Source organism: Microplitis mediator, chromosome 9, assembly GCF_029852145.1.
Source record: "Microplitis mediator isolate UGA2020A chromosome 9, iyMicMedi2.1, whole genome shotgun sequence".
Lineage (NCBI taxonomy): Eukaryota > Metazoa > Arthropoda > Insecta > Hymenoptera > Braconidae > Microplitis > Microplitis mediator.
The window spans coordinates 11267342-11283368 of record NC_079977.1 but is presented as its reverse complement, the minus strand read 5'-3'; the positions used below and the strand labels follow the sequence as shown (position 1 = coordinate 11283368).

Here is a 16027-nt window from a genome sequence, read left to right as displayed (position 1 = left end):
CTGTATGGCCAATGATTATTAATGGTCTTGTCATTACGATAGCATCCATACATATATTGTAACGGGTTTTTCACCACCGGGGATATACCGGTGTAAAGTCCGAATACACTTACGATTATTGGCAACCTTGTTCAAAATTATTAAGTTGGGCACCACGTGATTTTATAATCACCAAATAAACAATTATCAAAAATATAAATCGGCTCAGGGTGGCGGATCGGGAAAAGGTCAGGCACTTCAGATTATGATAGATAATTGATCAGAATTACGAAACAAGTAGTCGTATATTAAACAGAAAATCAATTGATCGTTATCACAAAAAAAAATATCGGTTACAAACAAATATAAATGTACCGGTATCGGCTTGACTCGATATAAACGAAATTAAAATTGCTCGTAGAATAATACTTGATCAAAACACAAAGTCAGTTCGGTTGTCGAAATAAAATAAACTTATTTTATTTTTTACACAGAATACTTGATGAATGACGTCAGAGTATTTTAAACGGCAAGATTCTACTGCCGTACGAATGAAACACGGATAATCCGTAATTCTCAGAATTGCTTGAAGAAATAAAATAAAATGTAAATTAATATTCTATTTTGGTAACGCGTTAGATTGCACGATCAAATAATTATTACGTGTAGTTAATTAATTAATTTTTTAATTATTACACGAACGCGGTTCACTTATTCAATACTAAATCACTAGTACACTTTTTTCAGCTTTCGGGCCGAGGCTTCGGCTTGTTTACTTGTTTACGGAATCGATTATTGTCGGTCGAAACTAATTGTCGCGATCAATTAATTTAATTAGTCGTCGATCAAAACTCAGATTGGTTGTTTTAGTCGTAAATCGCATTGTTCAATCGTCGGGATCGAAATTGGTAGGAGTCAAATTGTTCAAATAAAAAAAAGTGGCTGTTCCGTTTGGCGTCTATCCCGGATCTCTCGTTTCAATCAATGCGTCGGTTCGATCGCTCGGTCAAAGTCGAAATGGTGATCATAGATGTCACCAAACGTTGCTCACCGGGTAGTTATTTATTATATTAAAATAATTTAAAACCTCGGGTCGATGTCAAATTTTCCTCGTGATACAATATATGTATATATATATTAGGGTGCTTCATTTCAAAGATACATTTTTTTCTTAAGTGCATGTGGAAAAAACCATAGTTTAACACAAAAAAAAAATTTCGCGTAAATTAAAAAATCCTATGTTGATTACAGACCTAGCTCATTGAAAAATTCGATTTTCTCATTTAAATAACACGGAAAAATTTTTTTTTTTAGCTTCAAGTATTTTAAACCTCGTTAACAAAGCAATAGATCGAATGGACTAATACGTATCTTGCAGGAACTTGAACGCTCTACAAAAAAGGTCTCTTATTATTTTTCGATAAATCTATTTGTTTAAAAGTTATTATAGTTCGAAGTAAAGTTGGAGATTGGTTTACTTATTCGGTGAAACTATCAACTACACGCCATTGATACCACTGCAGAACACACCGACTCGACCAGTGGTTCACAATCAGGCCAGGGGAAGAAAAAGAAACGTAAACCACACAGATCTCGCCGTCAGAGGGCTGCTGATCAGGATTTGGCTCCTGTTACACCTGGCGGACCTGACCAGTCGGGAATATAGCTCATTGATGGGGCAGGAAAGACCCCGGATCAACGCGGGAACATACAAAACCCGCCACCAATTCAACGACAAAGTCAAAATGTATAAAACCGAGGCGCAATTCCGAAAAAAAATTCGGTAATGCAACAACAACCTTCGAGGGTGTCTAATCCGCCTCCTAACCATCCTACGGGAGGTAATCAATTTCCTCCGGGATTTTATAATAATACTAATCCGTCGTTTATTCGTCATTCGGGCCAGACGGAAGAAAACAGATTTGCACGCCTGCGATTCTGCTTCAACTGTGGCTCACGCGAGCACTTGAGCTACTTCTGCCACGAACCACACCGAGATGTGGAACAATGAGAAAAACGGCCATTACTTGTACCTGTAACGATGATAGCCGTCCCGACGCTTTCCAATTTTCAAAAAACGACAAAGCAGCCCGCCAGTAGAGGATGGCGGTGCTGGACGTTCATCAATCTCTCCAATAACTATCACCAGGGAGCGGGTTTCGATGAATTTACGTCATATAGTCGTGCAGGCGGACATTCACGCTGTTTCTGATCCACCGTGCGAGGCCAAGTGTAAAGAAGATGCCACACTTGATGAAATTACCGCGGTAGAGGATCAAATAGCCGTTTCAATGTCACTGATGAATCAGCCGGGTGATGAAAATGATGATTTTTTGCGATTACGTCACGGTAAACCCCGACCACACGTTGATATTAGTGCGGGTACTCGTCGAAAAGTCGCAATTATTGACACCGGGGCAAAAACAACCGCTTTTGGTAATTTCGCGAAAGAATTAATGTACGACGGGTTCCCATGTCTTTTTGAAGCTCAACCGACGCGTTTCGGTATGGCAAATCAAACGACTGACGTGAGTGGAGGCGTGGTAAATGTTAAAATGACTCTTGATGGCGTTAAAGAGGTCAATTTCCGGTTCATTATATTCCTCGGTTGGAAAATTTACATTTAATCGGCACGAATTTTATAAATTACGTTATTATGGAATTGGACTTAAAAAACCAATCGTGGCGTATGCGTGGTGGTAATTGGCACGAACTGAAGTTTGAACCTGAAACTAATCCGATTGTGGAGAACGTCGCCGCGGTACACGAACTCACTGAAAATGAAACCATGCAATTACGAGAGATTCTGGACGCGCAACGTAAACTAATGCCACCTGGCCTGGGATTGACCTCGTTAGTTGAACACGAGATTAAGCCCAAGGACGAGCGACCTATAAAACAACGAGTATATCGTCGGTCGCCAGTGGTTTTACAAGCGTTACACAAAGCCATCGACAGGATGCTAGCAGATGACATCATTGAGCCGGCTCCAGCGTCGGAATGGTCTAGTCAGCCTATAATGGTTAAGAAGCCGCACGGATCGTATTGTATGTGCGTCGATTTTCGCGATGTAAATAACGTAACCGAAAAAGACATATACCGACTACTGGATATTATAGAAATCCTCGAGAAATGTCGTGATGCGCATTATATCACGACACTCGATATGAACTCGGCATTTTGACAGATTCTTATGAATCCACACAGTCGTAAACATACTGCTTTTTCGTTTCTCGGTCGCGGACTTTACCAATACAAACGTATGCCAATGGGACTGTGCAATGCTCCCGTAAGTTTTCAGCGTGTAATGGATAAAATAATTACACCTGATTTATTTCCGTTTGTATTCGCGTATCTGAACGATATAATTATTGTAACTCCAACGTTTAAAAAGCATCTCGAGATGTTAGAGATCGTTTCGAGGCGGTTACGCGAAGCCAGATTTACTTTAAATTTTGATAAAAGTAAATTTTGTCAGCCACAAGTACGATTCTTAGGCTTTTACTCGATAAAGATGGACTCAGTCCAGACCCTGAGAAAACTGAACCAACATTAAATTACCCGCGGCCTAAAAATGTTAAACAGATGCGTCGATTTAATGGTATGATTAATTGGTACCATCGTCATTTAAAAATCGTCGCGTGCGTAGCCGGTCCGCTATATCGTTTGACACGTTAAAGATGTACCTTGGAGATGGACTGAGGCTGAGACAGAGTATCTGCAAGTAAAGCCTTGAACAGCGCGGAAGCCAACTACAGTACGACTGAGAAGGAATGTCTTGCAGTAGTCTGGGCCATGCGTAAATTTAGACATTACCTCGAAGGTTTTAAATTTACAGTCGTGAGTGGTTATGCCAGTCTCCGGAGGCTTATAAACGCTCGAGATCTAACGGGAAAATTAGCCCGGTGGGCTATGGAGCTCTCTGAGTACGATATGAAGATTGAATATCGGAGGGGCGGAAAACAAGGCTCCGGATGCTCTTTCACGTATTTACATTTCACGTATTGTCATCTGATCCAAAAGCACTGTCCGACTACCACTACAGAGGTGGTAGACTGCATGAAGAAGGCCTGATTCGATGAGGCAAATACTCGGGGACGACGATCGTGACTGGAAGCTAGTGATACCAACTGATCAAAGAGAACGTATACTCCAGGCAGTCCACGATTACGCACAATCAGGTCATCTGGGTGTCCAAAAGACTTACACACGGGCGATATGCTCGTATTATTGGCCGGGAATGTTCCGGGATATACAAGAGTATGTAAATCGTTGTGAACGTTGCATCAAATCGAAGCCGGTTCAACGCAAACCGATTGGTTTCATGTCACCAAGGATACCAAGCGAACCCTGGGAAGTCGTAGCAGCGGATACGATGTCGTTTACGCGTTCTCGTGCGGGTTATTCATATTTACTCGTTTTTGAGGATTTATACACGCGTCGGATCGAGTGTGTTCCTGTTCGAGCTGCAACCGGAAAAACTGTTGTTAAAAGTTTTCGACAATTCGTTATAAGCCGTTAGGGCGTTCCGCGCGTGTTTTAGACCGATAACGGACGCGAATATATAAACCGAGATGTCGTCGAACTCGTTCCAGAGTGTGGTATTCAACATACTACCACACCACTGCATCATGCCCAAGCTAACCCTGTTGAGAGGGTCAACCGTAATTCAAAAACAATGATCATGAGTTGCTTGGGTGATGATCATCGCGACTGGGATGTAAATAGTCATGAATTCCAGTTTGCGTATAATACCGCGATTCAGGAATCACTCGGTGTAAGTCAAGCATACTTAAATTTGGGCTAGGATCCATGTCCCATTCGTAATTGTCAAGTTACAGATGATAATAATGTGGCTGTTGATAACGAGGTTGACCGCAGAGGCTGGATACAGCGTATGGACCGTATAGTAGAATTACGCGATATCGTAAGCTAACGTATTCGACGATCCTCTGAGCGATAGACGGCTTATTACAATAAAAAACGACGTAACATTTTATTTGAGATAGGCGATCAGATATATAAACCTACTCACGTCTTGTCGAAAAAGGTTGAGCAGGTGGTGGGTAAACTAGCACCGCGATGTGCGGGCCCGTTTGTCATTTCGAAGGTGGTCACTCCAGTTATTGTGGAAATGAAGACCACCGAGGGAAAATACATCGGACGTAGCCAAGTTAAATTTTTGAAATTGGTGAAACGAGCTGAAAACGTCTGTCAGAGGGAGATTGATGCACTCGCATGGCTAAATGCTTTATCTATCGCTATTACTTGACTCTTTCTATGCTTACCTACTGCTATCTATCGCTATTGCTGTCTATTACTGCTCTATCACTGTGTACTACTATTCTGCGGCTGTCTAACACTATAACTTTAATGACCTGTTTGTTTGCTAAATCCGACACAAATAAATGTATATAGAAATGCTGTATCACGAATGGGTCCAACGTCCCGAGCTGGCCGCTGATACTTACCACTACCATGGACCCGGACGGGTATGGATCTTCAGGGTAAAACGAGGCACACCGACGTGGAGAACCCAGATTCCGGAGCTGTTCTACCGAAGAATCGCAGAATGGGCCCGGGATGATCCTAACAACAGTCCACGAGAACCAGGATGTGTACGCTGCGGCTTGAGAGGCCATCCGGCGCGCCATTGCGAGAACTTCCCAAGAGAATTGCGGCCGTTCTGCCAAGAATGCTTACGGTTTGTCGGCGAAGAAAAATGTTACGGTCTCCACGGGCGCATGCGCCTGGCGTTACGGGATCGGTGTATGATTTGCGCAAAGCTCATGATTCGTGGACGATGCCGAGAGTGTCACAGAACCCACGAGGAACAACTGTGGAGTTTCGACACCTTTCCAGAATTGACACTTTATCCGACGGTAGCTGAGTATTATGACATAAATGAGGCTGTGCCTAACTCCATTTGGAGCTGCTGCATGCCAGCGGCGGGTCAGGGGGCACAATAAGTCTGCCAGACTAGATAGATAGTAGATGGCTATCCAGACATAGCTATCCATCGTTTTTTTTTTTTGTTAAAGTTATTACTTATTCATTTATTTTTAGGAGTTTACTCCTTAAGAATCGATTTCCATATAAGGAGCCCGGTATGGAAAAAATATAAGGAGTAAAATACGTTCAACGAATGACCTTGTTACGACCGTCCGCGTTACGACTTTCACTTTTCAGGCGTGAGTGTATAGGGTATTCAGACTATATACGTATAGTATAGAGTATGGAGTATAGGGTATGGAGACTATATATGTATATAGTCTCCATAGTATAGGGTATCCTACGAGGCAGCGTACGAATGCATTGTATATATACAATATACCTATATATACATATATAATATATATAGGTATATAATATATACTTTACGGCGTGAGTGTATAGGGTATGGAGACTATATACGTATATATAGTCTCCATAGTATAGGGTATCCTACGAGGCACCGTACGAATGCATTGTATATATACAATATACCTATATATTATAACGCAAAAATTATAAGCTAATTTATGCGCTATAACTTCGTTCTCTGTCCTTAGCCTCCAGTCTCAATACTAATAGGGCGCCAGGTAATTTTCACCGGAATCACCGGAATCACTGGAATCACCAAACCAGTAAATTACGAAAATTTTAATAATTTTTGATCTGTGGAATTATTTCATAAACCACGCACAAATAAACTGGATAATTTTTGATCTGTGGAATTATCACCAAAACCACGCAGAAGTAAAATTCAAAACTAAAACTTAAATGCTCAAAACTTATAAGCAAAACAAGACAGAGACTGGAAAACTAAAAAAACAGAGTTACGGTATGCCGTGGTGTCGCTCAGTGTGTGGGTTTATGGAGAGAGGGAGTGGTCCGGGTTAAATCATCCCAAACTCGTGTAAATTGTTAACGGATTTGCAATTTTTATTTAACAATAAACAAAACAAATACTAGGACATAATACAAATAATCTTACTCTCTATAACAAAATACTGAATCCGAAAAAAAAAACAGCGATCCGGTAAATCCGGACGGCAACTTGGCATCTAACTGATGCGCGTCAAAACCTTATAAATAAATTAATTAAAAATAATTAAATAACTGGAGCCAGTCGATACTCAAATAGTACTCAGCGCGTTACCAAATTGGTCTGGGTTCGATTCCCAGTTCGGGCTATCTATATTTTTCTCAATTTATCTATAAATTGTCTTATTGAGAGGTTTGCATGTTTAGGTTTCCACTATATTTAAATGGTGTATTACCGTAAGAAGGACGGTGTGGCTCAATAAGTTATAGATCAAATTGAACGGAATATAGTATAGGGCCGGATAGCTCAACTGGTAGAGCACTCGGCGCGTTACCGAATGGTCTGGGTTCGATTCCCAGTTCGGGCTATCTATATTTTTCTCAATTTATCTATAAATTGTCTTATTGAGAGGTTTGCATGTTTAGGTTTCCACTATATTTAAATGGTGTATTACCGTAAGAAGGACAGTGTGGCTCAAAAAGTTATAGATCAAATTGAACGGAATATAGTATAGGGCGGGATAGCTCAACTGGTAGAGCACTCGGCGCTTTACCGAATTGGTCTGGGTTCGATTCCCAGTTCGGGCTATCTATATTTTTCTCAATTTATCTATAAATTGTCTCATTGAGAGGTTTGCATGTTTAGGTTTCCACTATATTTAAATGGAAACAATAATCTTAAATTCATTACTCTAGATATTTTCTTTAACAAAATCGTACGACTAACGTACCTGGATATCATTTTTACGTTAGTTAGGCAATAATTAACTTACTGACTAACATATTACTTATAATTATTTTATAAAAATAATATTAACAATAGATCGCGAACATGACTCTAAACTGTAACTACTTTCTCATAATTTTCACAGATCTTATTTCTTCTCTTTAACTCAAACTGTAGCATAATACCTCAAGATTCTAACTCGAACTCGATTAATTATTTAGAATAATTATCTCATACCTGATTACTGTTGAATAAAATATCAAGTAACGTCGGACACTGTCTAAAACAATACTTCTGTAGCAATATTTCCAACCTGTAGCTTTCCAAAGCATCACTCCTGAACACGTCTGCTCGCTTCGAGCGACCAGAGTCGAGTCTCTTACTGTACTGCTCAAACTAAAAACATCATCGCCATCTATACCGGCTCTCTATACTTTACTCCATAACTCCAACTCGATATTGAGTATGGATATCCCAATGTGTGCGCTCTCCTGGACTTGGCTTCGGTGAGATCGCAGACTAAATTCTAAAATAATTTAAGTGACCAACGGTTACCCTCAGCAGCACACTGGTCAAAGTTGTCCACTGAGGCCTACCAACAAAACCCAAAACTTCGAAAATGACCAGAAATAGCGGCTTCCACAGCGATAGTGGTCACTAAACCACCGCTGAGTCCTGCCAATCATAATAACAAAAACCTGATCTCATACACCTAATCCATAGTCCTTATTTTGGAGCGCTAGCATTGCAGCTAGACCTCTGCACTCCACATGGAAGTCTCATAGGGTCAGGCAAGCATCCTGACATCAGATACAACCGGGTGGCAATTACTTGAGCCCCATTCCACGGTTGCTCCGACTTTTCCACATACTCAATAAATCAAAAACTGTAAATTCCAAAACTCAAGCTTTATCTTTTACCCCACTCTAATCTCAACCCATATCCCACAATAAATTTCCCATATAAATTTTCTGTAGCCAAACGTTACTCCATATATTATTCTTAACTATAACTCGATCACCAAAAAACTGAATAAAAATCGCAATTTACTGTAGCTAAATTCTAAATCTTGAGTTACCATGCTCGGTTATGCCCCAAAATCAGTTGGTGCTTGTGACGTCAACTCAATCCAAGCCTCGTCCAAAATAATAACGTCACAATATATATAATATATATAGGTATATAATATATACTCTACGGCGTCTTTAAATGATAAATATATCTATAGTATATCAGTCGTACCCTAATGATACGAATAGTAAGCATTATTATTTTCTATTCTCAAGTGTTTTTTTTTAATTTAAGCTATTACTGATTTTATATTCTTGTTAGGCATTACATGATTATTTTTCAAATTTTTCATGCCATTTTATAAGCTTTATAATCTTTTTATAAACATATGGATTGATTAAATATTTTTGGAAAATTTTTGTTCCCCATATTGTAAGAGTAAGGAAATAATAATTAAAAAAAAAAATTTTTTCCTCAAAAATGCATTTATAATTTTTATAAATAAATGCGTGTTGTTAGAGAACTATAACAGATGAACGTTAGGTTTAAAATGTATAAGAAAGCTTAACTCATACTGTATAAAAACGACTGAAAGGTCGAAAACTGTATCTGCAATAGTTGCAAAGTTACAGCAACTTGTTTGTTGACAAATTGAGTCAGTGCTTGGACTTTGTCGTACTCCAAAATCCAGATGTTTTTTAAAAAATTGAAAAAATTTTTATTTGCCATATTGTTGCAGGATGCTGTTTTAGTAATTTTTTATGTTCTAGAAAAAAATTGAAATAAAAAAAAAAAAAATGTCAAACAAACAAATAAATAAATTGTTGACAGAAAAAATTTTTTTGTTGCCATTATATTTAGAAATGCAAATTATGATTTAAAAAAAAAAACAATTCTTTGATGAAAAAAACGATTGTAAACAATAAGATATAGTTTGTAAGAAAATTTTGTTTTCTAAAATCATTATTTCCTTACACTAACAAAAAGTTGAAAAAAAAATTTTCAAAAATATTTAATTAATCCATTGGTTTATAAAAAATTTATCAACAAATGGCAAGATAGAATTTGAAAAGTAATCATATAATGCCTAATGTTACGTTTTGAATAATTCCCAATATTAATTTTAAATTATTTGTATTGTCTATAAACAATGGTCACTGATCCTGGTCACAGCACCACTGTTACGTTTTGAGAATTACCCCCAACTAATTAAAAATAAAAATCATTTTTGATTATCAAATTTTAGTCAGGTTTGGCCTCATTGGAGTATCGATAGACCCCCGGTGGGCCCTGGTCGTCGATTATTTTATTGTAATTATTTATTTATTTAATTCTCGTGATTTAAAATGTATTTTCCAACCCGGTTTCTATTTTATTTATTATAGCAGCAGGTGAATGGATAGGTCATAGTGTAGGTGAAAATATTGGGGTGCCAATTGGCACCCCAAAATAAGGTTGAATTGATTTACGATAAATTGTAAATTATTAATTACATGGAGAACAGAGGTTTGAGCTCTATGAGCTCTCTCGAAGGACTGACTATTTAGTCATTATAAAAATATAATAAAGTCAACAGAGTTGACAAAATATTGACGCTGCATCTCAGGTTCTCTGTGAGAGAATCGTTGTGGCCCGAGTCTCATGCATCGTCATCTGTTTTGACTGCCCGCGAGCCACGGCGACTCTCTTATCGTAACTGATTACCGTTACATCGAATTAAATGAATTTATGAAAAATAATTAATTTAATTTAATCAATAAAATATTACGGGAACGTAACACTAACAAGAATATAAAATCAGTGATAGCTTAAAATTAAAAAAAAATTATTTAACATACATTATTTTAATTTTTAATTTTTTTGGTAGTTCAAAAATTAATAGTTAATGAAATCAAAATATTGTATAAACTTTCATACTGTCATCTATTAGAGTATGTTTATAAAAAGGGCTCGAAGAAACAAAAAATTTATAGATTAATTATTTAAACTTTTATGCCGCCTTTTATGACAACACAAGCCCGTGAAAAAAATTTTGATTAACAATTGAATAACTTTTTGAAAAATGGTGATGCAACTTTTATTACCGCGAAATCATATTCTTTGAAGTGTCTAGATGACACCAAAATGTTTTGGGTGACATAATGTGTGGTCACATTATGCCCTAATAATTGTTTTTATTTTATTTTGGGAAAACTTCACGTCCAGGTATTGAGGTACTGACTGCAGGGTAGGGGAAAAATCAATATTTCCCTCTACAATATCGATGCTGGCATATGATTTTCAATAATTAGTCTTTAATTTATTATGTAGTTTAAAATTATTATTCTTACAGAAATAATTACAAGGTAGAAGTATTTGTCTATATATGTATCATTCAGGTAATAAAAGGACCTTTTTATAATGTATTTATTAAATTTAAAGCGACCCCAGGGCTAAATAATAACTATAATAATTAAGGGCGATTGTTGCGCCACGTGGGTGGCCAACAAGTGGCCGGCTCAAAAAGTACCCAGAAAGGTACGGATAATCATACAGAGCAAACGCTGTTGTTTAAAAAAACTATTGCATATACGTTGTTATTACGTTTTCATTTTCATCTTTAATTGATAGTAACTAATTAATTAAAAGTTGTTAAATGTCACCACGTGAAGTGAGTTTATTGTTCTGTAACGGGGTGGAATGCTTCCACATTACATTTAAATTCAATTTTGACTCGTGCCAAAAGATCCGCCCTCTTTCTTCAACAACTGTCAACAACTGAAGAAAATACAGTCATTGATGCGCCTGGGTCGCTACGGTCGAATCCCGACATTTGGTTTTAGGGGTTGGCCAACCTGAGTGGAGAGGTACGAGGGCCAGAGACGACGAGCTATCGGTCTCTTGGCTCGCAGCAACCGCCGTGCAACTGCGAATAGCACTAACATCTTGGGTTTCCACTACAATTTCTACTACACGTGCTGCTAGTCATCATAAAAATGGGCCAAGAGCATATAAGCTCACGGCTCGTGAAAGCTTATTCTGTATTTAAGTTAATTAAGTTTATTTAAGGGGTTATATCCACTTGCGAGGCAGAAAAAACGCGTTTTTTTGTGAATTTTTTTCCAAGAGGCATTTTATTTTATACATTAATGGAAAAAATGTACTTCAACAGAATTTAATGTACTTTAACAATCAACGGTTTATTTAAAAAAATATTGGATCCCCTAGCTCCTGTAGATGATCTGCGGAGAGACCTCCAAAAAAAGGTGCTTGGCGGTGAGCAAGATATCTCTGGTCCAAATTATCTGAAAACAAAAAACCAAAAATATTCAGTTTTGTAATAAATAAATACAGGTAATGATCGAAGGTCTAGTCATAATTTTGATTTTTGACAAAATGGCGGCTGTTCAAAAAAAAAATTCAATTTTTCATGAAAATTTTTCACTTCGAAGTGGCTTAAAAAATCGAAATTATTGTCCAAAACCTTATTCCTTCGATCATTACCTGAAAAATATATCTGAGTAAGTCGTGTAAAAATTTCAAACCGATCGGTTTAGCGGTTTCGGAGAAATTTTGTTCACCGACTCTGAAAACACGGTTTTGAGATAAATGCGTTTAAAGTTTCGGGAACGATTTACACTAAATTAAAATTTTTTTTTTTCAACTTACATCGTGTCATCTATTCCAGTATCATAAGAGGAACCCTCTGCTTCGTCGTTTGCCTCCAAAATGTTTAATTGTTGTTGTCTACGAGCCATTCTCCCCTCGCGCGTCGACCGTTGCGCTATTGCGTCCGAAATTGAGATGCGCTCTGCGTCGTCTTTACTCGCGTAGGGATGAGCATTGGGTCCAAGTGATAATCCCATAGCACTCATATAACATTTACTTGAATTAATTAAACTTTACACACTGAGAAATACACAAACTGAGCACAAACACAACTTGTCTACGTGGAAATCACTTTTAACTGATGAATTCACATATTTTTAACTTAAAATTCCTCAACATAGGTTTCAGGTATAAACTAGACCTTTTGTATTATTATTTTAGGGCCCCAAACACAATATAAGTCGAGAACAAAAGTATAGCGGCTACGAGAAATAGCTGCTACTCCGGCTCGCGCGCTGCCTACTTTCGAACGCTCGGAGACGTCCTTACTAATACGCTCATATCTCCGAAACTAATTGTCGGATCGATTTGAAATTTTCAGAGAATATTCTTGAATATATGTACATTCAAAAAATGACAAAAAGAAAAATTCGATTTTTTGAAAATCACAAGTGGATATAACCCCTTAACCTGGTATTTATATAATATTCATTGTGGATTGGACCTGGTGGATTGGAAAGGATTGGAATGGTTTGGTGGACTTGGAAAGAAGGACTGGTTATGGTTTTGGTCTTGGAGGAAAAGGATCGGTGAAATGAAAAGACTGGTTAAGGTTGGAGATTGTTGGAGTAAGTGAACTCGTTTGTTTTATTGTAGGGTTAACTATTTATTTGTTACATAATATTTCACTGATTGAGGAGTCGTTATTTATAAAAGTAGTCGAGTCAGTTTGTTAAGTTAGTCGAGTCAAATTGTTGTTAATAAAAGTAGTCGAGTCAGTTTCATCATTCATTTTGGTTATTGTTCATATCTCATCAATTATCTGTAAAGCGGCTTCGTTTCAATAAATGTCACTGTTTTTAGGTAGATTTTTTTAAAAATCTAGGTATTGTATTTGTCCTCATGGTCGATTTTTCAAGGAATTTTGTCATAACCTATCATAATTAGTTGAGTAGAGTTCGAAAATACCATTCGTTGAAAAATTTATATATGTATGTATATATATATATATATATATATATATATATATATATATATATATATATATATATATATATATATACACTAATGCAAAAAATTAAAGGAGCAGAAAAATTTTATAAATTTTTTAGTGATTTTTGGAAGGCTGTAACTTGGTGAAAAAAAATCGTATCGAAAATTTAAAAAAAGCTTTTTATAGCTTGAAATCTCTAGTTTAGGTGTATTTTTTTTTAATTTTTTAAAAGCTCCGATTATTGCGCAAACATGAGAAATACCGCGAGCCAAAAAATTTCGAAATTTTTTTTTTTTTCCGAAGAGCCCACGGACCGCGGAAAAATTCTTTCAACTAAACGAATGCATACATCGTTTAGCAAATTTATTCAGCTTCAATTTGGTTTTTTTTTTAACCTCGTAGGACGCTTTGTCGCAGAGATATCAGCCTTCAAACAGAAAATGATCCTTTTGGCTTTGATCTTCGATATTTAAGGTACCAATGATCGCACAGAAAGTTAAAGGGCGGCGTTGAAAATTTGAATAAATTCTCTACAAGACCCTGTCATCATTTTTTAAAAAAAAAAATTTTTTTTATTTTTAACATCCATTAGAAGAAAGTACAAAAAAATGACTTTTTTTGGTTTTTTAGTAAATCAACCGCTACTCTGCAAATATCGATAAAAAAAATAATGTTGCCAGGGACTTTTTTAGCTTAATGTACAATGTACAAAAAAAATAAGAAATTTCCAAAAAATGTCAAAAAAATCGAAGAAAAAAAAAAATTGAAACTCGTTTTTTGTGTTCAAAATTTTTTTTTGACATTTTTTGGAAATTTCTTATTTTTTTTTGTCATTTCCTTGCATTTGCTGAGTTACCAACGCAAAAATTTGAGAAAAGTCGAAAAACAAAAATTTTTTCATTTTGATTATGATTACACAATTAAAGGAACAAAACTTGCTCCTTTAATTGTTTAGCTAAACTTTGATCGATGATTCCCAAAAAACGGTTTGATAGATCAATTTAAAAATTTACAGGGGTCTTGGGGGTACATTAAGCTAAAAAAGTCCCTGGCAACATTATTTTTTTTATTGATATTTGCAGAGTAGCGGTTGATTTACTAAAAAACCAAAAAAAGTCATTTTTTTGTACTTTCTTATAATGGATGTTAAAAATAAAAAAAATTTTTTTTTTTAAAAAATGATGACAGGGTCTTGTAGAGAATTTATTCAAATTTTCAACGCCGCCCTTTAACTTTCTGTGCGATCATTGGTACCTGAAATATCGAAGATCAAAGCCAAAAGGATCATTTTCTGTTTGAAGGCTGATATCTCTGCGACAAAGCGTCCTACGAGGTTAAAAAAAAAAGCCAAATTGAAGCTGAATAAATTTGCTAAACGATGTATGCATTCGTTTAGTTGAAAGAATTTTTCCGCGGTCCGTGGACTCTTCGGAAAAAAAAAAAAATTTCGAAATTTTTTGGCTCGTGGTATTTCTCATGTTTGCGCAATAATCGGAGCTTTTAAAAAATTAAAAAAAAAATACACCTAAACTAGAGATTTCAAGCTATAAAAAGCTTTTTTGAAATTTTCGATACGATTTTTTTTCACCAAGTTACAGCCTTCCAAAAATCACTAAAAAATTTATAAAATTTTTCTGCTCCTTTAATTTTTTGCATTAGTGTATATGTAATAGAACCAAGTTTTGAGAACACGATTGCGCCTAGAATCCTTATCGGATCCTAATGAAATTTTTTACACTTATTCTATGGGTGATTACCACGGTTAAGTTCAAAGATGGGCTAAATCGTTCGATTAGTTTAGAAGATATGGCTGTTTCAAATTCCCACGATTTTTCAAAAAAAAAAAATTTTATCCACTTTCAAGTTCATATAACTTTAAAACTAAAACTCATAGATAATTTCCGTAAAAAGTATTTGAAAGCTTGTCTAATAAGCTTTAATTTATGACCTTAAACTTGATGTTTTGACCATTTCTTCAAATAATTTGAGAGCCTTGAAAATTTTAATGGAATCAAAAAATGTTGAAAATATGGTTTTCATTCAACATCATTTATGCATTTCCCATTATAATCAAATTTCGTCAGTTGTATTTTATTGTGCACAAAATAACCTGTAAATTTCACAGCTATTTTATATTTTAAAAGTATTTCTTTTATTACTTATGATGTATCAAATGTACCTCTACGACGTATGATTATAACTGGTCTTGTCATTACGATAGCACCTACAGTTCTTATCGGATCTTAATGAAATTTTTTCACACTTATTCTATAGGCGATTATCTTGATCAAGTTCAAAGATGGGCTGAATCGTTCGAATAGTTGTGAAGTTATGGCTGTTTGAAATTTCCACGAGTTTTCGAAAAATCAGTTTTTATTCACTGTTGAAGTTCATATAACATTAAAACTAAAACTGATAGACAATTCCAGTAAAAAATATTTGAAAGCTTGTCTAATAAGCTTTAATTAAAGACCTTAAACTTA

General features: G+C 36.1%; 1 protein-coding gene and 1 non-coding gene across 4 annotated transcripts in view; both read left to right on the top strand.

The window, feature by feature from the left end:
* LOC130674949 (phenoloxidase-activating factor 2-like) overlaps positions 1-16027 on the top strand; it is a 318231-nt gene that overhangs the window by 85891 nt on the left and 216313 nt on the right. The window lies entirely within an intron of this gene.
* Positions 7302-7373, top strand: Trnat-cgu (transfer RNA threonine (anticodon CGU)). Its single transcript has one exon. It is a non-coding gene; the product is annotated as a tRNA-Thr (tRNA).